Below are 25,570 nucleotides of genomic sequence, written 5' to 3' on the forward strand. Positions count from 1 at the left end.
CTGGATCTCAGCCTACTGAACAAATTTATCAAACCTCAAAAATTCCAGATGGTCACAGTACAGTCCATTCTTCCCTTCCTAGGGAGGGACAATTGGATGTGTTCTATAGACTTACAGGATGCGTACTACCACATAAACATGGATCACCGCTCCCGGAGGTTTTTCCACTTCTGGCTGGGAGCCAATCACTATCAGTTCAAGGCACTGCCATTCGGTCTTTCAACAGCCCCCCAAGTGTTCATCAAATGTATGGCAGTTGTGGTAGCCCATGTTCAACTACAAGGATTCCAGGTGTTTCCCTATCTAGAAACAGAAAAACAAATCTCAAACGGCTACAGGTACACTGAGGTGCCAACAGCTACGCCAATCTATCATTAGTAAGATGGGAAGAAGAGCATGTTTTATCGGTCTTGAATCCTTATTATGATTGTATCCTTTGGTATGTACGTCTCGTGGATGATGTTTTTATTTTGTGGAGAGGACATGGTTCCAATATCAGTCATTTTGTAGATTATTTACACAGTACAACAGATTTTTTGAAATTTTCTTTTACATCTTCTGACACCTCCATTGACTTTTTAGATGTAAGTGTAACTAAAACTAATTTAAAACAGCTGAAAACTAGTATTTACTACAAACCTACTAGGACCAACTCCTGTCTTCATAAATCTAGTATGCACCCGAGACACATTTCTAGAAATGTTCTTAAAGGATAAGTTTTTAGAACTTTACGCCTACATAACAATGATGAAGAGGCTGCAGGGGCACTGGATAAATTACACAGTGAATTTGAGCAAAGAGGCTACTCAAGTTCAGAAATCACGAATGTGATAACAGAGGCATGGAAAGTTAGATCAACAAGATGTAAGCCTTACATGAGCTCTCAAGAAACTGATATGAGAACGCCTGGTAATAGAGACATTGATAGGAATAAGTTTAGAGTAGTTTTTCGATTTGCAAGTGATATCAATAAGTATACAGATATCATTAAGAAGAACTGGCACTTATTACAGGCAATACCAGACCTTGTCCCTATGATCGGTGATGCATCAAGTTTTAGTTTCAAGAACAACGTGTCATTGAAGCAACATCTTTGTAATAAAGAACATCAACTCCATAGAAAAAACCTCTCCAACAGACAAGGCACTTTTCCATGCAGGAATTGTGCAGCCTGTCAGTACATTTATACTAAAAATGAGTATATTCATCCAATGAAACATTTTATGTTATATACTAAGAAATACTATGATTGTAAGAGTACAAATGTTATTTATTTTAGTTTTTGTCAAGCATGTCATGCCTATTATGTAGGAAAAACAAACAGAACTTTCAAAGATAGAATATTAGAACATGCAAGGGATACACGAAATCTGAAACAGTCTAATGCCCTAGCAAATCATATTTTAAATACAAACAGTACTCACTGCTTCAAATTTTTGGTTTTACAACAAGTATTAAGGACAAATAGAGGTGGGGATATAGAAAACTATACGGAAGAGCTAGAACAGAAATGGATTATCAAGCTGAATGCAGATAGATATCCAGGCTTAAATGGCTGTACTTCACTAGTTCCTTGCCTTAAAGCAAGACGTCTTAAACATTAATTTCCAGGTTTTAATGTGGTACTATGGTTCATCAAGCTCTTGCATTTACTTATATATATATGTAAGATTTTATATAGGACATATTTTTATATTATATACATTTTTTATACTTTTTACATATATTATGGTCAACAATGATGGTTTTCATAGAGAGACATGTATTTTAAGGTTGGTTTTAAATACATAGTTTGCATAAGCTTGTACTAACAGTGTCTAATTGTTAAATTATTTTGACTGTATTGCTTTAAATGGTTGAAACCACACTGATTGCTTAAGTATTTAACCAAGCATGGTCTACATTAACATTGTCTGATGAAGCAACACTGAGTTGTGAAAGCGCTCACCTACTGTTATTTTTTCTAAATAAAGTTACTGTGGATAGTTCAGTGTGTAACTTTGGTGCCTCATTCTATCCTTATTGTTTCCCTATCTAGATGACTGGCTCCTTACAGCTCCAACCAGGGATCTCCTAGTCCGCAGCCTCTCATACACTCAAGATCTCGCTCTCTGCTTGGGGATTACAATCAACAAAGACAAATCTCAGATGTCGCCAGTGAAGACACTGGAATTTATTGGAGCGGTCTTCAACACAACATCCTGTCAAGCTTCTCTCCCCCCTCACAGGCTTTTGAAAATAAGACACCAAATTCAAGACCTTCTTCCTCACACGTTTGTACCAGCACATCTTGTATTGCAACTCTTGGGCTCCATGGCAACTGCCATTACTTTGGTACCTCTGGCGAGACTGCACATGAGAATCCTGCAGTGGCTCCTTTCCGCACGATGGTTGTTGTTAACCCACCCACTTAACCACATGATACGCCTTACAAACCATTGCAAGGAGGAAATGCTATGGTGGATGGAGCCACAAAAGAATCTTTGGTGTCGACCATTCTGTCTTCCCCAACTCACGGCCACGGTGACCATGGACACTTCACTATTAGGGTAGGGGGGCATTTTCAGGGAAAGACTGTCCAAGGCACCTGGACCCCCCTTGAGGCCAATTTGCACATAAATGTCCTGGAACTGAGGGAAGTTCTCCTAGCATTGCAAACGTTCCATGTATCCCTGCCTTCGGGGACCATTGCAATTCAGTCAGACATGTCAGTCGTCTGGTATATCAACAAGCAAGGTGGAACCAGATCTTACCCCCTGTGTCAGGAAGCCATGAGGATTTGGCACTGAGCGATAGCTTCCAATTGCTTTCTTATAGCAACGCACATTCCCTGGAGTTCCAACCTTATTGTGGACAATCTGAGCAGGAACATCCTGAGGCCTCATGAATGGTCCCTCAACCCTGTAATAGCAGCTCGGATCTTCCAACATTGGGGCAAGCCTTGCTGCAACCTGTTTGCTTCCCCCTGAATTACAAATGCAGGAGCTATTTTGCCTTGATCCCCCCCTCAGGGGGATCCACTGAGGGGTGCTCTAATGCACGATTGGCCCCGGGTCTTCTGCATGCCTTTCACCCATTTCCCCTCATTCCAAAATTTCTCCAGAAAGCTCAGAGGTTGAAAAGCAAAGTGACCCTCATTGCTCCCTACTGGCCACATGAAGTCTGGTTCCCATTTCTATGGCCTCATCTGATTCACAGCCCGTGGATCCTGCATCATTCCCAGGATCTGTTATCCCATCCTCAGGGATTGATTCACCCGAACCTGCACAGTCTCAAGCTCACAGCATGGTTCCTCCATTTCCAATGATTGCCAGGCTGCCTGACATCCCATCTCCTGTTCGTGAAATTCTTCTGGCCTCACACAAACCTTCCACTAGAAAGGTTAATTCTAGTAAATGGACTAGGTTCTCTATTTGGCCAAAGACCAGAACTTAGACCCTTTCTCTATGCCTATTCAAAAGATTCTGCAATACCTGACTACTTTCCTGCATGCAGGAGCCTCAGCTTCAATGATCACTGTACATTTAGCAGCTATCGCCAATTTTCATAATGGTCTTGAAAATTCTTCAATTATGTCACACCGCCTATGCAAGACTTTTTTGAAGGGGGTATTACATGTTAAACCTGTGGTCAAGCCTCCCTTAGATCCCTGGGACTTGGACTCTGGTGCTTCAATCTCTTACAGGCTCTTCCTTTAAGCCCTTTGATTCACGTGATTTGAAATTTTTGTCTTGGAAAACCATACTTCTAGTAGCACTCACCTCAGGGAGAAGAGTATCTGAGATGTAGGTCTTGAGTGTCAAGAGTCCTTACTTGATCTTCCACACAGATAGGGTGTCCCTTCATACTGACCCTTCCTTCTTGCCCAAGGTCATTTCTGGCTTTTCTATTAACTAATCTATTGACCTGCAAGTTTTCTTCCCAAGGCATTCTAATAGAGGGGAGTACCTTTTGCACACCCTTGATGTGCACTGATAGCTTTGTTGTTATCTGGACAGGACTAAATCTTTCAGGAAAACAGACCAATTGTTTGTGGCCTTTGCAGGACCCAGATTGGGTAAACCTGTTTCCAAAGTGACTTTATCCTCTTGGCTTAGAAACATCATTACCTTTATCTACCAATAGAATAAGCCACCCTTACCTTCCAGAATAAAGGCTCATTCTACCAAATCTATGGCTACCTCTGTAGCTTTTCATTCCAGAGCCTCTATAGATGATATATGCACAGCAGCCACGTGGGCAAGACCTCATACCTTCATACATCATTACAAACTGGATTTGGTCTCCAGGGGATGAGCATCTTTTGGTTCTATGGTGCTCAGGAATATCCTTCCTTAGGGCCGCCCAGGACTCAAGTAGCTGGGGGCTCGGTCCTAACAGTAAGTAATGAATAATAATTTACAACATCAGATAAAGAAGTTATGTCTTACCATAATGTTCTATCTGTGTTGTAGATCTTTATTCATTCCTTACTGCCCTCATTCCCCCTGCCTGGACTCCTGGTGGACTTTAGGTACTCCTGGTTAGGGTATTTGCTCAGACAGAGCCTCCTACTTTTTTCCTGTATTACTACTTCTTCTATCTAGGGTGGGCAAACTCGATCTGGAGTATCTAGGAGAGAGGCATTGTGGGTAGGTTCTTAGCTGAGAGTTTTTGGCTTGTGCAAGCTGGGAAATGGCCCTATCGGTTCCGAGGATGGAACTGAGATACTAACAGTAAGGAATGAATAAAGATCTACAACACAGATGGAACGTTATAGCAAGACATAACTTCTTTTTTCCTTAGTTACACCAATTTGCTCATTCAGCATTTCTGACAGAGTAGTCTGCAGGGAATTTTTAAAGCCTGTCAACTCATTACATTTCCAAATAATATGTTCTTAATTGCCTCTTTCTTCCCCATCACACCTCCAACATATGCAATCTACTTGAAGAACAATCATTTGGAGTCTGCTTGGGGTATAAAAATACCTATTCAAACACTTCCAAGCAAAAATCCTAAATCTTTTAGACTTTGCTGCATATTTTGGAGCTATACATATATCCTACCATTGTTTCTTTATGAATTACTAACCCAATCTCTCTTCCCAATCTTTTCCTACCTCATCTGATTGATTCTGATAGTTATCATGCCATATTTTGAAGGCCCTAATAGTCATCCCTTTTTAACATCAGCTTCTGTTCTACATTGTACTAAAAACTCTAACAGTGCTGGTCTTTGACTTAAGATTCCGCTATCCCTTTCTCTTTGCCTATACTCTGATATCAATCCTTGATAGGGAAGGCAGTCTCTAGCCTGCAGTCCAAATGTATTCTTGGCCTCTTCCCATTCTATTATCTTGCCCTCTCTAATTATTTGCTCCCAATACCTTGGTTCCTTTGCCAGTTTTCTCCAGTAAACTCCAGCTCCCTTTTGCCTATTGTCTGTACCCCTAATTGCAGTCATCGCTATCAACAGACTCTCCTTTCTCTATTCCCGTTTTGATGTAATTAAACTATTTTCTGCTAATTTATGAATATAATATTCTGTGGCGTTATTGTTATTCTTCTTAAGGATCTGCATCCAAACCCTATTCTGCCCTTATTTCAAAGCCATTGGTGATCTTTGTCATTTTATCTAGTCAGCATTTCCAAACAGTTTCTCCTGTTACTGCAGCATTTTCTATAAAGTCTTGCTGGAGAATTTCCCATGCATTTATAAAAACTGAAAGAGACGTAGTTATTGGTTCTAAAATGCACTGTTTGCCATGTTACTATCTACTATCTTTGTAATAGAATTACTGGATATACTTGTTTGCATGTCAACAATTCTTACATTTCTCATATAACTTCAATAAAAATGTTTATTATAACAGAAAGATAAACGTGCAGTTAAACTGTTTGACTTTTTAAATGGAATTGTATTTGAAAAAAATAAACTTGGAAATACAATTTTTGGAAAACAAACCACTGAAAAAATTCACAGAGAAGCAGCCTCAGTCCAGCACGACACACAACTCACGTTTATTAATATTATGAGCGCTTTCATTTGGTATGATACCAAACTTCTTCAGAAAAACACATGTAACACAAAACATTCAACTGTTATACTTTAAAATTCATCATGTGATCAATCACCTGATCCAATTCCAACATTAATCATGTGGTTTGCCCTACAAATTACTTAAAGACATACATATTTTATATGCTATAAAGCTTAACTCATTGTTGCATAAAATGTTTATTGTAATAAAACATTATTTTACATATATTTTAAAACCATATTCAAACATGAAACCATTAAAAATTAAAAAGATATTTAATAGTTATTTGTTAGCATCCCTGCCTTACCTATCTATTCAAGCTCTTTAACTTTAGTATGGAAGTAACTGAACAAACATCATTTAACCCAGGTAATACATATGAATGGCAACATAGTTGCCAAACTAATTCACATGCTTCTAATTTTAAAGATGCAGGTCCCCCCTCTGTTCTTTTTGGATTTGTTCAATAATCCTGAACTTAAACCAGTGTCCTGGATGTTTTTTACATGGCTTGCTAAAGCATTTTCTAACTTTTCTTTCTTTATAGCATAGAGATGTTCAAAAAGTCTCTCTCTCAGTTTCCTACCTGTCTTCCATATGTAGAAACTGGGACAATGTTGGCATAAAGCTATATAAACAACTCCACTAGAATTACAATTATATTTATGTCTTGTCTTATACTTTCTATCTCTAATGGTGAAGGAACTTCCTATGTCAATGTACTTGCAATGAGGGCAAGATTTGCATTTGAACATGCCTTTAATTCTACTATTAGGTAAATCCTGAAAATTTAAAATGTTCTTAAAATTCAAACCTTTCTTAAAAACAAATTTCGGTTTCAGATTACTAAAATTATTGGAAACTGTGTCTGTAGCTAATAAGGGCCAATTTTTATATATAATATTTCTTATAGCTAGTGCATCTGTGTTAAAGTAGTGATGAATAATAAGTTGTTGGAAAATTCACTATTAGTTACACTATTACCCATGTTTATGTCATTCAAAATAAAATCCTGAGCATTATGCTCACTCAAAATTGCTTTATAAACTCCTTGTGTTCGTTTATTCACTACTTCAATTCTTATCTCATTCACAAAATTGTCTGGGTATCCCCGCTTAATAAACATGGAAGTCAAGTTATCACATTCTACTAAAAAATCACTTTCTGTTGTGACCATTCTGGCTGCCTGAACAAATTGCCCCTTTACTACTGACTTTTTTTGTTGTAGGAGATGTTGACTTGTATAATGAAGAAAAGAATTTGAAAATGTAGTTTTCCTAAAAATTGTAGCTTTATAACTATTACCTTCATGGTCTTTTGAAAGTTTCATATATAAAAAAGAAATTCCATCTTTTTCATATGTGTGAGTGAACTGTAAAAAAGTTGTAGTGTTATTTAAATATTGAATAAATAAATTTACTTCATATTCACTACCATTAAATAAAATAAAAACATCATCTAAAAATGTGTGTAAAATTTTATCATATTAAAAAAATTGTTGGTGTCATTAAATATATACCTGCTTTCCCATTCAGCTAACACCAAGTTTGCATAACTGCCACCACATGGTGACCCCATGGCCACTCCTTTTTTTTTTGCAAATACAATTTCGTGTCATACAAAAAATAATTGTTGTTTAAGATAATATCTAAAAGTTCCTCTATGTTCAACAACTCAAGGTTTGTGGCTCCCCTACTTCTCAATTTTGAGCAAACCCATTCAACACCTATTTCATGGGGTATACATGTGTATAAATCTTTCACATCAACAGTTAAAAAGGCATATTGTTCACTGTATGTTAAAGCATTAATATCATTCAAGAAAGACCACAAATCTTTGCATATATGTGATTCTTTGACTATGTATTTCTTTAATATACTATCCACATATTTTGCTATTGGATATGTCAAAAGATTGTCTACTATTCACTATGGGTCTTAGAGGGGGGTTCTGTAAATCTTTATGGATCTTCAGAATCCCAAAGATCACTGGTATTTTTGGTGCAGGCATAGAAAAATAGTTATGTACTTTCAAATCAATTCTACCTTCAATAAATAAATCACTGGTATACATTTTAATTCTATTATAGGCAATATTTAACTGATTCAGTGAAATAAATTCATAATTACTTTCATCACTTAACATCAATGCCATTCATCTTACATAATCACTTTTTTCCATGAATACCAAACCACCTCCCTTGTCAGGTTTCATAACCCTTACCCCACTGAATTTCAAGTAGTTTATTAAATCATATTCCAAGGTAGACATATTTTTATACCTATTATGTCCCTTTCTATCATGAGTGAATACACTTCTAATGTCTAATTCACATATTTTTTCAAATGTGGAAATAATAGGAGCTAAAGGTGGATTATAAGTGCTTGGAACCACAAATTCACTTACATTTTCATTTTGATGGAATATTAATTTAAAATTAACCTTCCTTGTAAAAAGCTTTAAGTCAATTAATGCATTTGCAATGTCTCCTTGGCAAGTTGGAACAAATGACAAGCCCTTTGATAACAAATCAGCTAGCTGGCAGTCAATTTCAGTCTGAATAATTATATATGTTAAAGTCACGCTCAGCATTTGTTATTATTTTAACATGTTCCTCACCTTCCAATTCAGTCTCAACTATAGTAGGTGGAATACCTAGTGTTTCGGCTATTTCTGTTGCTGTCGTCGTTTCTGATAGTAGTATCTCCTGTTGTAACCCCCTTGGTGAGAATCCCATTGATTACTGTTCTGGTTACTTGAATTTGTACGATGCTGGTAATTTGAAGTGTTAGAATTACCATTATTCTGTTTTTTCCATTGAGGGCCGTTCCTTCGGTTCTGGATACGTTCGCTTTGCCTTAGCACTCCAGGTCCATTTGAGGGTTGTTGAACCACTGTTGCATATGTTACGTCACCTGCTACATCGTCACTGTTTTTGTCATCTTCAGAAAACCCGTTACTAGGATTTGAGTTGTTTATATCTACGTCATCTCGGTTGTTCCACTGTTGAGCAATGGTGGGGGTGGATATGCCGAACCATTACTATATTCTATATTATCCCGTTCTAATTTTTTATTTTTAGTTGCTTTACATTTCAAAATTTGACTGTCAATGCTAGAAAAAATACATGAATACTTGTATTTGTATCTTCCAAAGTCTTGGTTGTTTTTAATTTGTGTATCAATAATGTTTATTTCCCTTACAAGGGAATCAACCATAAGCTGATAGCGCTTTATTAACATTTGCAACAGTTCAAGTCCTTGATTATCGAACAATTTTATTAAGTCCAAATGAAATGGGGAATTTCTCACTAACCCAGTTGGGTAACGCCAGATTCTAAGTCCTTTAGGTACTTGTTGTCTCCTTAAACACTCTTGAAAATATGAAATTTCTAGTTGAAGTTTTTTCAACTTCAAAGATTTGTAGTCAAGGATATTTAAATTGTTGGCTATCATATCCGTTGAAGAAGAGCTGCCTAAATTACTTGTATTGAATATATTTTCTGTTTGCAGGGAAGTTGGTGCATTTAACCCTTCACTTAAAATAGGTGCATCAGTAACTGATTCATGTCCATTTTCCATACCGTGTGTTATAGCTCGTGTATTCGTTTCCTGAGAGCTACGATTTTCATAAGTCTGAGATGAAGGCACCCTGCATTCATCTCTATTGTTGGTTATCACACTGTCCATTTCTCTTGGGCAAACCAATGCTGGCAGATCCACTTTTTTTGTTAATAAACTGACTAATTGAGTCAATTTAACAAGTTCAGACTCTTGATTCATAGTAGTATAATTTTCATTACTATTAACATTGTTGTTAGGTGTACCAATAATGCCTTCTGTAGCCATGCTTTACATCACCAAACAAACTTGGAAATACAATTTTTGGAAAACAAACCACTGAAAAAATCCACAGAGAAGCAGCCTCAGTCCATTATGGCACACAACCCACGTTTATTAATATTATGAGCGCTTTCGTTTGGTACAATACCAAACTTCTTCAGAAAAACACATGTAACACAAAGCATTCAACTGTTATACTTTAAAATTCATCATGTGATCAATCACCTGATCCAATTCCAACACTAGTCATGTGGTTTGCCCTACAAATTACTTAAAGACATACATATTTTATATGCTATTAAGCTTAATTCATCGTTACATAACACTTTTATGTTAATAAAACATTATTTTACAATACTAAAGTTAAAGAGCTTGAATAGATAGGTAAGGCAGGGATGCTAAGAAATAGCTATTAAATATTTTTTAATTTTTAATGGTTTTATGTTTGAATATGGTTTTAAAATATATGTAAAATAATGTTTTATTAACATAAAAGTTTTATCTAACAATGAATTAAGCTTTATAGCATATAAAATATTTATGTCTTTAAGTAATTTGTAGGGCAAACCACATGACTAGTGTTGGAATTGGATCAGGTAATTGATCATATGATGAATTTTAAAGTATAACAGTTGAATGTTTTGTGTTACATGTGTTTTCCTGAAGAAGTTTGGTATTGTACCAAACGAAAGCACTCATAATAGTAATAAACGTGGGTTGTGTGTCATACTGGACTGAGGCTGCTTCTCTGTGGATTTTTTCAGTGGTTTGTTTTCCAAAAATTGTATTTCCAAGTTTGTTTGGTGGTGTAAAGCATGGCTACAGAAGGCATTATTGGTACACCTAACAACAATGTTAATAGTAATGAAAATTATACTACTATGAATCAAGAGTCTGAACTTGTTAAATTGACTCAGTTTATTAACAAAAAAAGTGGATCTGTCAGCATTGGTTTGCCCAAGAGAAATGGACAATGTGATAACCAACAATAGAGATGACTGCAGGGTGCCTTCATCTCAGACTTATGAAAATCGTAGCTCTCAGGAAACGAATACACGAGCTATGACACACGGTATGGAAAATGGACATGAATCAGTTACTGATGCACCTATTTTAAGTGAAGGGTTAAATGCACCAACTTCCCTGCAAACAGAAAATATATTCAATACAAGTAATTTAGGCAGCTCTTCTTCAACGGATATGATAGACAACAATTTAAATATCCTTGACTACAAATCTTTGAAGTTGAAAAAAATTTAACTAGAAATGTCATACTTTCAAGTGTGTTTAAGGAGACAAGAAGTACCTAAAGGACTTAGAATCTGGCATTACCCAACTGTGTTAGTGAGAAATTCCCCCTTTCATTGGGACTTAATAAAATTGTACGATAAGCAAGGACTCGAACTGTTGCAAATGTTAATAAAGCGCTATCAGCTTATGGTTGAATCCCTTGTAAGGAAATAAACATTACTGATACACAAATTAAAAACAACCAAGACTTTGGAAGATACAAATACGAGTATTCACATATTTTTTCTAGCATTGACAGTCAAATTTTGAAATGAAAAGCAACTAAAAATAAAAAATTAGAACGTGATAATATAGAATATAGTAATGATTCGGTGTATCCACCCCCACCATTGTCTCAACAGTGGAATAACCAAGGTGACGTAGACATAAACAACTCAAATCCTAGTAACGGGTTTTCTGAAGATGATGAAAACAGTGACGATGTAGCAGGTGACGTAACATATGCTACAGTGGTTCAACAACCCTCAAATGGACCTGAAGTGCTAAGGCAAAGCGAATGTATCCAGAACCGAACGAACGTCCCTCAATGGAAACAACAGAATAATGGTAATTCTAACACTTCAAATTACCAGCATCGTACAAATTCAAGTAACCAGAACAGTAATCAATGGGATTCTCACCAAGGGGGTTACAACAGGAGATACTACTATCAGAAATGATGACAGCATCAGAAATAGCCGAAACACTAGGTATTCCACCTACTATAGTTGAGACTGAATTGGAAGGTGAGGAACATGTTAAAATAATAACAAATGCTGAGCGTGACTTTAACATATATAATTATTCAGACTTTGAAATTGACTGCCAGCTAGCTGATTTGTTATGAAAGGGCTTGTCATTTGTTCCAACTTGCCAAGGAGACATTGCAAATGCATTAATTGACTTAAAGCTTTTTACAAGGAAGGTTAATTTTAAATTAATCTTCCATCAAAATGAAAATGTAAGTGAATTTTGGCTCCAAGCACTTATAATCCACCTTTAGCTCCTATTATTTCCACATTCAAAAAAATATTTGAATTAAACATTAGAAATGTATTCACTCATGATGGAAAGGGACATAATAGGCATAAAAATATGTCTACCTTGGAATATGATTTAATAAGCTACTTGAAATTCAGTGGGGTAAGGGTTATGAAACCTGACAAGGGAGGTGGTTTGGTAGTCATGGAAAAAAGTGATTATGTAAGACGAATGGCATTGATATTAAGTGATGAAAGTAATTATGAATTTATTTTACTGAATCAGTTAAATATTGCCTATAATAGAATTAAAATGTATACTAGTTATTTATTTACTGAAGGTAGAATTGATTTGAAAGTACATAACTATTTTTCTATGCCTGCACCAAAAATACCAGTGATCTTTGGGACTCCGAAGATCCATAAAGATTTACAGAACCCCCCTCTAAGACCCATAGTGAATAGTAGACAATCTTTTGACATAACCAATAGCAAAATATGTGGATAGTATATTAAAGAAATACATAGTCAAAGAATCACATATATGCAAAGATTTGTGGTCTTTCTTGAATGATATTAATACTTTAACATACAGTAAACAATATGCCTTATTAACTGTTGATGTGAAAGATTTATACACATGTATACCCCATGAAATAGGTGTTGAATGGGTTTGCTCAAAATTGAGAAGTAGGGGAGCCACAAACCTTGAGTTGTTGAACATAGAGGAACTTTTAGACATTATCTTAAGCAACAATTCTTTTTTGTTTGACATGAAATTTTATTTGCAAAAAAAAGGAGTGGCCATGGGGTCACCATGTGGTGGCAGTTATGCAAACTTGGTGTTAGCTGAATGGGAAAGCAGGTATATATTTAATGACACCAATTTTTTAATATGATAAAATTTTACACACGGTTTTTAGATGATTTTTTTATTTTATTTAATGGTAGTGAATATGAAGTAAATTTATTTATTTAATATTTAAATAACACTACAACTTTTTTACAGTTCACTCACACATATAAGAAAGATGGAATTTCTTTTTTAGATGTGAAATTTTCAAAAGACCATGAAGGTAATAGTTATAAAGCTACAATTTTTAGGAAAACTACATTTTCAAATTCTTTTCTTCATTATACAAGTCAGCATCCCCTACAACAAAAAAAAGTTGGTAGTAAAGGGGCAATTTGTTCGGGCAGCCAGAATGGTCACAACAGAAATTGATTTTTTAGTAGAATGTGATAATTTGACTTCTATGTTTATTAAGAGGGGATACCCAGACAATTTTGTGAATAAGATAAGAATTGAAGTAGTGAATAAACGAACACAAGGAGTTTATAAAGCAATTTTGAGTGAGCATAATGCTCATGATTTTATTTTAAATGACATAAACATGGGTAATAGTGTAACTAATAGTGAATTTTCCAACAACTTATTATTCATCACTACTTTTAGCACAGATGCACTAGCTATAAGAAATATTATATATAAAAATTGGCCCTTATTAGCTACAGACACAGTTTGCAATAATTTTAGTAATATGAAACCGAAATTTGTTTTTAAGAAAGGTTTGAATTTTAAGAACATTTTAAATTTTCAGGATTTACCTAATAGTAGGTAGTTACTAATAGTAGTAATAAAGGCATGTTCAAATGTGAATCTTGCCCTCATTGCAAGTACATTGACATAGGAAGTTTCTTCACCATCAGAGATAGAAAGTATGAGACAAGACATAAATATAATATAGCAATAACCCATGCCTGGGTGTGGGTAATGCTGGATTTACCCACAGTTGGTGAGGTTTGGTCATGAGGGCGAAGCCCGAGTGGCCAAACAAAGCTAACCATGGGTAAATCCAGCATTACCCACACCCAGAAGTGGGTTATTGCTATTATACAATTACATTATTTAAGAAAAAAAAATTACTTTTCTTAAATAATGGCATTGTATAATGCCTCCTTGCTGCCGTTCCGCAGCTGTCTGGTATTCTGCAGCAGTTCTGATGTACTGCGCATGCATATGCCTGTGTAGTACATCAGAGCTGTGGGCAAAAACAACGGAATAAGCAAGATCTCCGTTGCTTTTTACAAACTGTTTCGCTATGTTAAATGGGTTTAACATAGCGAGACAGCTTTAAAAAAAGCAACAGAGAATCTCCGTTACTTATTTTAAAGTGGTCTCGCTATGTTAAACCCATTTAACATAGCGAGACAGTTTTGAAAAAAGCAACGGAGAAAGCAAGATCTCCGTTGCTTTTTACAAACTGTTTCGCTATGTTAAATGGGTTTAACATAGCGAGACAGTGTTGCTGTAAGAGTTATAGTAATGGAAAAAGTCTGGGCGACCGGACCTTTTTCCATTACTATAACTCGGATTTACAACGTGCATGCTGACCAATCAGTGTGCACGTTTTTGAATATTAATGGGGGGGGGGTCGTTGTATAATTGTAATTCTAGTGGAGTTGTTTATATAGCTTTATGCCAACATTGTTCCAGTTTCTACATAGGGAAGACAGATAGGAAACTGAGAGAGAGACTTTATGAACATCTCTATGCTATAAAGAAAGAAAAGTTAGAAAATGTTTTAGCAAACCATGTAAAAAAACATCCAGGACACTGGTTTAAGTTCAGGATTATTGACCAAATCCAAAAAGAGGGGGGGGGCCTGCATCTTTAAAATTAGAAGCATGTGAATTAGTTTGGCAACTACGTTGCCATTCATATGTATTACCTGGGTTAAATGATGTTTGTTCAATTACTTCTATAATAAAGTTAAAGAGCTTGAATAGATAGGTAAGGCAGGGATGCTAACAAATAACTATTAAATATTTTTAAATTTTTAATGGTTTTATGTTTGAATATGGTTTTAAAATATATGTAAAATAATGTTTTATTAACATAAAAGTTTTATGTAGCAATGAATTAAGCTTTATAGCATATAAAATATGCATGTCTTTAAGTAATTTGTAGGGCAAACCACATGACTAGTGTTGGAATTGGATCAGGTGATTGATCACATGATGAATGTTAAAGTATAACAGTTGAATGTTTTGTTACATGTGTTTTTCTGAAGAAGTCTGGTATTGTACCAAACAAAAGCGCTCATAATATTAATAAACATGGGTTGTGTGCCATGCTGGACCAAGGCTGCTTCTCTGTGGATTTTTTGAAGAAAATAAAACAATTTAGCATGTATGTCATCTAAATTTTCTACATTTTTTTTAATTAATAAATTGCAAATATATTTGATTTGAAGTGAGTCAGTTTTGTTCTTTCCGTTTTTACAACAGTTTAGTTTAGATCAATATATTTTGTAAATCACTGATTGGACCTAAATGTTACAGTGGTTGTTAAACATGTATAGTAGTTTGTAAACATTTACAGTGACTTCCTTGCTCTTTCAATCTTAATTCATGTATCCTATCCAATAATAAAGGTATATTTGTCTTCATGTCCCATAACCTTTGCTACCCATTCTTTCCAGTATATATTATGTTTCAGTCATTGTGAAGTGCTGGAACATATTTTCCTCTGGCTTGTTTAATACCATACAACGTATTGTTAGAATGATATATAACTTGCAAGTACTCACATAAACCATCTCTTAGTCTTATGTAGCCTTAATAAAGAGCTGATGTTTAAAATGAAAATAAAAATGTTATATGTAAATGTTGTAGTGTTTTTCTTCTTCTTCTTCTTTTTTTTTTTTTGCTTCTCTGCAGCAGGAGTTCACCCATTTGTTTTTCCACCTGCACCTAGCACTTGAACCATTCATTCCTCAGTGATAGAAAATGGGCATTGCTCATTTAGATGAGATCCCTATGGCTCATTTGCTTCTGACTGGGAAGCTCTATCAGCTTCCTATCAGAGGCATGAGTCAGGTGGTATGGAGTAGGCCAGATTTCTGTTCCTGTGAGGCAACCACCCCTCCCCCACAAGGGCTCGAGTGCTGTTGTGTGCTACTACCACAAGAAGTACATTTAAATTACTCTGAAGTCCCCAGTCTGTGCATCTGCAGAGTGGCAATGCATGCCCCTACCCCTGTGTTCCATGGGTGTATCACCTTGTGCTGCCCAAGGGCAATGCATGCCCCTACCCCTGTGCTCCATGGGTGTATCACCTTGTGCTGCCCAAGGGCAATGCATGCCCCTACCCCTGTGCTCCATGGGTGTAGCACCTTGTGCTGCCCAAGGGTAATTCATGCACTTACCCCTATGTTCCATGGGTGTAGCACCTTGTGCTGCCCAAGGGCAATGCATGCCCCTACCCCTATGCTGCATGTGTGTAGATATTGTGCTGCCCAAGGGCAATGCATGCCCCTACCCCTATGCTCCATGGGTGTAGCACCTTGTGCTGCCCAAGGACAATGCATGCCCCTACCCCTGTGCTCCATGGGTGTATCACCTTGTGCTGCCCAAGGGCAATGCATGCCCCTACCCCTGTGCTCCATGGGTGTAGCACCTTGTGCTGCCCAAGGGTAATTCATGCACTTACCCCTATGTTCCATGGGTGTAGCACCTTGTGCTGCCCAAGGGCAATGCATGCCCCTACCCCTATGCTGCATGTGTGTAGATATTGTGCTGCCCAAGGGCAATGCATGCCCCTACCCCTATGCTCCATGGGTGTAGCACCTTGTGCTGCCCAAGGACAATGCATGCCCCTACCCCTATGCTGCATGGGTGTAGCACCTTGTGGTGCCCAAGGGCAAAGCATGCCCCTACCCCTATGCTCCATGGATGTAGCACCTTGTGCTTCCCAAGGGCAATGCATGCCCCTACCCCTATGCTCCATGGGAGTAGCACCTTGTGCTGCCCAAGTGGAAAGCTAGAGCTGCCCCCCTGATGGGTGAGCCAACAGAGGCCACTCACTTCCATCCTCCCCTGCCAGCTCTTACAGGCACCTGAACTGCTAATTGATCTCAAGTCACCTGCTCTGTATTCAAGGCTTTATTCCTCTTCACACAGGGTTGTATTTAAATTATGGAATGTTTTGTCAGCCAAGCTTGATGTGGTGGTGTGTTTAATTTATTCAACCTGAAGTGCTCATGCAGTTAGAATGAAAAAGTTTAGGATCGCAGGGGTCTCTGCTCCTTTAGAGGATTCATAAAAATCATATGCTTATCTCAAAGGGTTGTGGTAATGAACTAAAAGGTATAATGACAGGAAATAATAAAAAAAAAATACCCAAGTATATGCGGCATTTTATTCAGCCCATACAGTCTGCATTTAGTGCACTGCTGCTTTCCAGCCTAACAGCATCACCTTCAGATGTTATGGATTAGTAATCCTGAGCTGCATGCATGGCTTTACTTTGCAGGTTAAGATTTTCATCCATCCATCCATCCATCCATCCATCCATCCATCCATCCATCCATCCATGCATCCGTCCACCCACCCTCCATCCGTTTTCTGAAATGCTGTTGTAACAAACTTAGCAGGGCAAACCAGCCTTCCTTAACTCCAACAACAATTTACACCACACCCTGTGTAGGCTTCTCCAGGCTAACTGAGCAATATAACCTCTCTAGCATGCCCTGTGCTTACCCTGAGGCCTTTTCCCAGTGAGCTGTGCCTAGTACACCTCCCCTGGGAGGTGTTCAGAGGCTTCATCACTAAGTGTCCAAACGTCCTCTGCTGGTTCCTCTCAGTTCTGAGGAGCAGTGGCTCTAGTCCAAGGTTCTCCAGGATTGCCAAACTCCTCACTATGTCCCAGTTCCTTGCCTGTGCACTATCATTGAATTGGAGTTCCTACTTCAGCCTGTAAGTAATTTTATCTAATTATCTTATAGATAATTATGTCTGCTAATACTGTCATCATCAAGCAATTCTGTGGCAATCAAATTCCACTTAGAGATAATGTTATGTTTGCATTATAGCAGAAAGAGATGTCTAACTATTCAACTTTTAACATTCTATGTCCTCTCCATCTCTACTTTCTGTCTCTTACCCTTTCTGCAACATGACATCTTGTATGTGTCTGTGGATTCCATCTTTACCATCCATTCCAGTAGCCTTCTCTATGGGTATACTACCTCTGTAAGTATTTTTAGAGATTCAGAGAGTAGTAAATCCCTACAATCTGCTGCCTGTGTCCTGTCCTTCTCCTCTGTCCTTTCTCTTCAGGATGACCCCTATCACATCCTCTTGACATGATCTTGTGCAGCAATATCACACCTTCCTGTTTCTTCTGCCTTGAAATAAGAAGAGTTTTAATTTCTCTATCCTCTGGTCATATTCTTTCCCTCATTTGATGGCTAGTTCTAGTAGCTTCCCCCTGGTTTCTTGCTATCAACATTATGTCCTTTTCCTTATATGGCTTCCAGAACTGTAGCAGTACTAATGGCGCTGATCAGGTCTCCTTGAACTGGAAGTATTAACTATTTGCTTCTGCAATATATCTAACTGAGGATACTCCCCAGCATTCAGTTTGCTGTTGCTACTGTCTTTTCACTTTGTTCTTGGTTGTCCAGTCCAGGTATATTCAATGTGACAGTCCCCTTTCCTACTCTGTTAACATCAATTCTACACTCATCGGGGATTGTTATGGTCCAAGTCCATTGCCTTACACTTGTTTGCAGTGAGTTCCAATTACCACCTTTCTGCCTGTTTGGTCAGCCTTTTAAAATCCTTCCCTTGATTACTTATATTACCATACTGCACCTATTTTTGCCTCTTCATGGAAGTTGTTGATCATGTTATCTGTTCCCTGAATGATGTCTGAGACATATACACTAAGAGTACTGAACCAAGTTCATTATAAGACAGAACAAGTTTGACTGGCATCTCCTTCTGGCCATGTCCCTTGTTGGTTGTTGTCCTCTAGAAATGGTACCAGCCTTCCCATCTGGATTTTTAATATTATTTTCCCCGCCATTGCTGTCGCCGTTTGGTCAAGGTGAAACAGACGAGCATCCATGGGTTCTGTTCAAGCAGTTTTATTATGTACAAACACATCAGGATTGAGGCGTAATAACTTTAACTTAGATAAACTTATAAACAAACTAGCTATCACACTCATACATGCTCACCCTCAGGCTGTACTCTCAAAATGGCACTGAACCCAGCATGTGCTTGCTATTTATATGCATGTGGCAACCTTGAAAAGCTTCCTAAAGATACACACACACACACACACACACACACACACACACACACACACACACACACACACACACACACACACACACACACACACACACACACACACACACACACACACACACACACACACACACACACACACACACACACACACACTATTCTACATCCTCCCTCTTGAGAAATAGTCATGCAATATTGGAAACATCAATTGACATGCAATTAATACAAATAATTCTTTGTCATGCAATTATACAGATTTAAATGCATATAGACAATTATGTCCAGGTTGCTGTGTATTTCACACTAGGTCTGGAAATATGACCAAATCATGTGACATAGAAATTAGAATTAGGTCTAGCAACTTGGACTGTCTGCTGAGTGTTCAACCTTGGGAACATCAGGATCATCATCGGGAATGGAAGTAGAAGTTAAGACATGTTCTGTAACAGGAACATTGTCTGGATTGCTCTGAGATCTAGAGTCTATATCTCAGCAATAATGCTGTGATATTGATTCTGATACAGGAAGAAGATGTCTGCGATTTCTCCTGTACTCCACACCCTCAGAATGTAAGGAGTATGATCTCGGCTTGGTACATATATCTGTTACTTGACCAATCTGGTCAAAACCTTTCACTGTTTGTATCTTCACTGCTTCTCCTTCTTTCAATGGACGAAGAAATCTTCTCAATGTGTCATAGCTGGACTTCTGGAAAGAACGCTTTTGGTATAGTTGGGCTCTGATTATTCTGTTGTTCATTGCTTTAGGCCTCAACAAACTGGAATTAATAGGCAATGTTGTTCTGGTTCGCCTAGATAGAAGTCTCTGAGCAGGTGAGCCAAGTATATCATCATGGGGTATGTTTCTGAGATTGAGTAAATTCAAAAAGATGTTGGCATTATCAAACTTTGACTTCTCTAGTAATTGCTTTGCACTCTGTACTGCACATTCAGCTAGTCCATTTGACTGTGGGTATTCTGGACTACTAGTAACATGTACAAAGTCCTATTTGTTTGCATATTTCTGATAAAATTGACTGGTAAATTGGGTACCATCATCAGAAATAACTTTGTGTGGACTACCACGGACTGAGAAATGATGTTTCAACTTGGTGATAACAGCAGTGGATGTTAGGTTAGGTAGTAACTCAATCACAAACCAGTTTGAATATGAGTCTACCGACACTAAGTAATACTGAATGTTCCACTCAAATGTATCAGTGGTTACTGGTGACCAAGGTAGTTCAGGAACTTGACTTAGCTGAAGTGGTTCTTTTTGCAAATGCAGTTTAGTGCAATTGCATACTGAACAAGAAGAAAGTACTTTATCAATGTCCTTTGCTAGAGAAGGCCAAAATACTAGTCCTCTCACCCTTCTTTTGGTAGATTCAGAACCTGAGTGACCACAATGTAAAATCTGGACATATTCACTTTATTAAGGAAGCAGGAACAACAATTTTAGGACCTTTGAAAATAATGCCATCTTCCATCAACATTTCATCTCTGTAAGGAAAATAAGTTTGCACTTCAGGTGTTACACTGGATTGCTTTGACGGCCATCCAGCTTTAATGTAGGGGCTGAGCTTTTGCAAAATTGGATCAGTCTTTGTATGATCTCTCAGCTCATGATGTCTTGTGGTAGAAAAATTATGTACTTCCATGATGTCAAAGTCAAAATTATCTGCATTAAGCTGTTCCATTGTATTTCTGGGCAAGCTGGATAAGGTATCAGCTAGATAAAGAAGTTTGCTTTTTGTATAGACCATTCTGAAGTTGTACTTTTGCAATTTGAGCATCATTCTTTGTAATCTCGCTGGAGCTGAATGCATAGGCTTTTTTAAAATAGTGACTAGAGGTTGGTGATCAGTTTCAGTCTGAATAGCTTGACCATAGATATAATCATGAAACTTTGAACTTGCAAATACTATTGCCAAAAGTCCTTTCTCAATTTGAGCATACTGCATTTCAGTTTGGGTAAGTGTTCTAGATGCATAGGCTACCAGTCTTCCTTCTTGGAGAATAACTGTGCCAAGTCCAAATTTTGAAGCATCACAGGAATGAGTTACTGGTTTATTGACATCATAGTAACTTAATGTAGGTTGGGTAGCAATTTTCTGTTTCAGGACTTCAAATGCTTTCTGGTGCTGTTCCGACCACAACCATGGAACATTTTTGCACATCAGCTCTCTCAAAGGTGCTGTCAACTCACTGAAGTCTGGTATAAACTTGCCTAAATAGATGACCATACAAATAAAATGTTGTAGAGCTTGAACATTATCTGGTGCTGACATCTCAAGAATGGCTGCTTGCTTGGATGGGTCTGGTCGCAAGCCAGTACTAGTGAATAAATGACTTACATATGTAACTTCTGGTAGCCTGATTTGCACTTTAGAGGATTGTGCTTTAAGTTTACTTCACATGCTCTGTCTAGAACTCTTTTAAGGTTTCTGTCATGTTCTTCTTCACCATTGCCTCCAACCAATAAATCATCTACTATTATGGCACAAGGATAACTCGAAAAAATTTGCTCCATTGCACTCTGAAAGACTTCATTTGCAGAATTTATTCCAAATGGCATCCTAAGGAATCAATCTCTTCCAAATGGGGTACTGAAAGTAGTCAGTAGTGAAGATTTGTGATAAAGCATCACTTGCCAAAATGAACTTTTTGCATCCAAGACAGAAAAAAAAGTGGCATTTGGTATCAGGACTGTGACTTCCTCGACTGTACTCATTGGATGATGTGGTCGCTTTAATGTTTTGTTCAAATCTCTTTGGTCAATACATATGCTGATTTCATCTGAGCCTTTTTTGTGGGCTGCTACTATGGACGACATCCATTCAGTTGGTTCTATAACTGGACAAATTACTCCTTGCTGTACCATTTTATCCAGCTGAGCTTTGACTTTATTCTGCATAGCTATCAGAACTTTTTTTGCTGGTCTGAACACTGGACTGACTTCTGGGTCTAACTTCATAGAATACGCAACTGGAAGTTTGCTTAACTTGTCATTGAAAACATCAGCATACTCTGAGAAAATAGCTTTAGTAATACTGGAACTAGGACACGTGCTTATATGATGAACTTCTTTGGTAAAGGAAAGCAAATTCATTCTCAAACTGTCTCTGAGACCCAATAATGACTGCACAGGTCTTTGGACTACGAAGAATAAGAAGCTGAAGCAGTTCCTGGCCAAATAACATGAAAGCACTACTAAGCCCTCAGTCTGAATCTCTTCACCTCCATAAGCAACAAATGGCCACATTAAGTTGTTCACCAGCTCTCACCTTAGCAAAAGTGTCTGCTGACATAACTTTACACTTTGAACCAGTGTCTACTTTGAGCTCGGTGGATTTATCATTGATCTGGACAGTACAAAACATTTCATTTTTTGCCAACAAATTTACTGCATCAGCCTTCTCACCAATTACTGACACACCATCTACGTAAAAAGCAGAATTGCAGCTCTCGATATGATCAACTTGCTTTTTTAAGTGACCATTCTTTGATGTTTATTTGATTTGCAAAATTTTTAAAAATGGTTCCATATTTTTACATTTGTGGCATTGCTGACTAAATGCGAAGAATTTTTCTCTTTTAGACTCATGACTGGAATCACAATTGCGACAGTTAACAGTAAAGCTTGATTTGGGTATTGCAGACTGACCCTTGAACAGCACTGAGCATGTACTTTTCTTAGAACTGTCTGGAAAACTACGGGTTTTACCTGGAGAGCTTACAGGGGTAGCAGATACCATGTCCTAGGCCTGCTTCTGCTAGCCACGTGTTGCATGCTGTCTACATTTGCTCTGGAGCCTACTGAAACCATGTTCTTATCACTTGCAAGCATACTTGTGTGCCTTTCTGTAACTTCATGGATTAGACAAATCTCATAGCTTTGCTCAGCATTAAATTGCTGTCACAAAGCAAAATCTTTCTCACTGCAACACTATTAATACCACACACAAGCCTGTCCTTTATTAACTCATCTTTTAAGTCACCAAACCTACACATTTTAGTTCCATTTCTTAAGTCAGTAATATAAGCTGCAAAAGTTTCCCCTTGCTTTTGATCTCTTGTGTAAAACAAATGCCTCTCTAATATAACATTTGTCTGGGGGTTGCACATTTCCCTGAATTTACATTTTAAACACTCAAGGTCTTCCCTCGATTCAGCTTGTACAGTAATATGATGTTCTTTACGTCCAATAGCACAACAAGCCTCTGAATAACTGAACTTTGCAAAATAAGTCTCTTGGTCACAAAAATACTTTTGAAATCACTGTACTGTAAGAAATCACCCCTTATCAGTGTAAGAAACATTTCAAAATAACTGCACTGTGCGAATAAACTGGACAGAAGAAGCTCAGAGTAAAAACATTTCGAAGTAATTCCACTTTGTGAATAAACAGTACACAGCACACTGAAACTTTCCCAAAATGGCTGTACTTTGCTAAATAACTCATTACGGTGCAAGAAACACTCTGCAATGGTAGCAGTGTTTGAATATACACACCTAGCACAAGGAACTTTTCGAACTGGCTGTATTTTGACTGCACTTCACAAAATAGTTGCATGTTGCACACAAATAAACTCTTTGGAATGCATACACTGTAATAAGCACACACTGTAAGCACTTTTACACACTTTGAGATACATTTAATAACTTTAGCTATTTTCTTGATAGCTTCAATCAATGCAAAACAGTAGTTTATGCCAAAATACAGTATTTTGCCAAAAAATACATGGTTGCCTTGCTTCGTTTATGCTTAATATGCCCTTTTTGCCCTTTATTATATTTGCTTTGCTCGTATTATCTTTTTTTCATGTCCCTTATACTTTTCTTGTGCTCTTTTTACTCTTAACACACCTGTTTTACAATTCTGAGGTGATTCTAAACCCCTTATGTGCTTTTCTGATAATTGTTTTATCAGATATAATTTTAAACATTTTGTTTGATTAATAATCCTTTTGTGCCTCTCGCTTGGTTAATAATGTGGTTTGTGCCCTTGTAATGTGCCATTAAACTTTTTTATAAAATAAACTATTCATGCAAGTTTTCATTACCTTTGGTTCATTTCTGGCCCTTTTTTTGTGCTCAGTTCTCTTAGTTTACCTTTACTATTGACTCTGCAACTCGTGGTTCTGAAAAGCAGTCTCTGGAATCCCAGTTCTGACATCATGCCACTCGTTTGGTCAAGATGAAACAATCATTCGTAGGTTCTGTTCAAGTAGCTTTATTACGTACAAACACATCGGGATTGAAGCTTAATAACTTTAAACTTATAAACAAAATGCCTATCACACTCATACAAGATCACTCTTTGGCTGTACTTTCAAAATGGCACCGAATCCAGCACATGCTTGCAATTTATATGCATGTGCCAACATTGAAAAGTTTCTTAAAGCTACAACATACACACACTATTCTACAATTGCCTTTAAGCTAAATGGTCTGCTGTTCTCCTGATTTTTCTTGCTTTCCCTCTTGTAGAAGGATACCACACTTGTTTCCTTCCACACATCCAGCGCTTCTGCGCTAGCCAGTGGTCTGTGAAGACCTGCGTCAGAAGGTTTGGGAGCAGAGTGGACGGATTCCTGAGAACTCTGGGAGGCTTTTTACTGAGTACTTGTCCTATATTCTCCTTTAGGAAGGCAGGTACTGCTCCATTTCCTTTTTCTGTATTGTGGTGTCTGCCCACTCTTCTCCTTATTCTGTTCTGCCTCCTTCCTAGCATGAAATCTTTCTCTTGCTAGTCTTTGTGAAGACTGAAGAAATGTATTCACTGAGCGCTTTTGCTTTTTCCCAGTATTATATGATTTCTATCTTGGCCACAGTGGTGGAGCAGTTAGTGTTGTTGCCTCACAGCAAGAGGCTCTTTAGTTCAATTCTCTTCTGGAGTGCCTTCTGTGTGAAGTCTGCATGTCCTCCCTGCAGTCGAGTGAATGTTAAAGATATGCAGGTAGGTGCACGTGTGCGCCTTCTGTGAAGGTTGGGCACCAGGCTGGCAACTCGATACCATATAAAACCCCACTGCCAAACAATCTGTGGACCAGTGATCCACTGTGGCAATGGGAGAAGATGAAAAACATTGCTTTTTATATGATTTCCCATCCTATACTTGCTCAGCCTAGCCAGGTATTTCCCTTCATCCCTCCTTTCTGTTGTGTTCCTAAAAAGGCATTGTTTTCCTTCCCATTACTTTTGTTGTCCTTCTGCTAACCTCCTTAGACTGTGTCTCATCCATTTCCCCACCACCACCTTGTTGACTCTTGAAGACCCTGTTTTTTCTTTTGCCCTAATTTCAAAACTTGCATCCCTACGTAAACACATCAG

Source organism: Protopterus annectens, chromosome 10.part0 (genome assembly GCF_019279795.1).
Source record: "Protopterus annectens isolate FY-2018-M chromosome 10.part0, PAN1.0, whole genome shotgun sequence".
Taxonomy (NCBI): Eukaryota; Metazoa; Chordata; order Ceratodontiformes; family Protopteridae; genus Protopterus; species Protopterus annectens.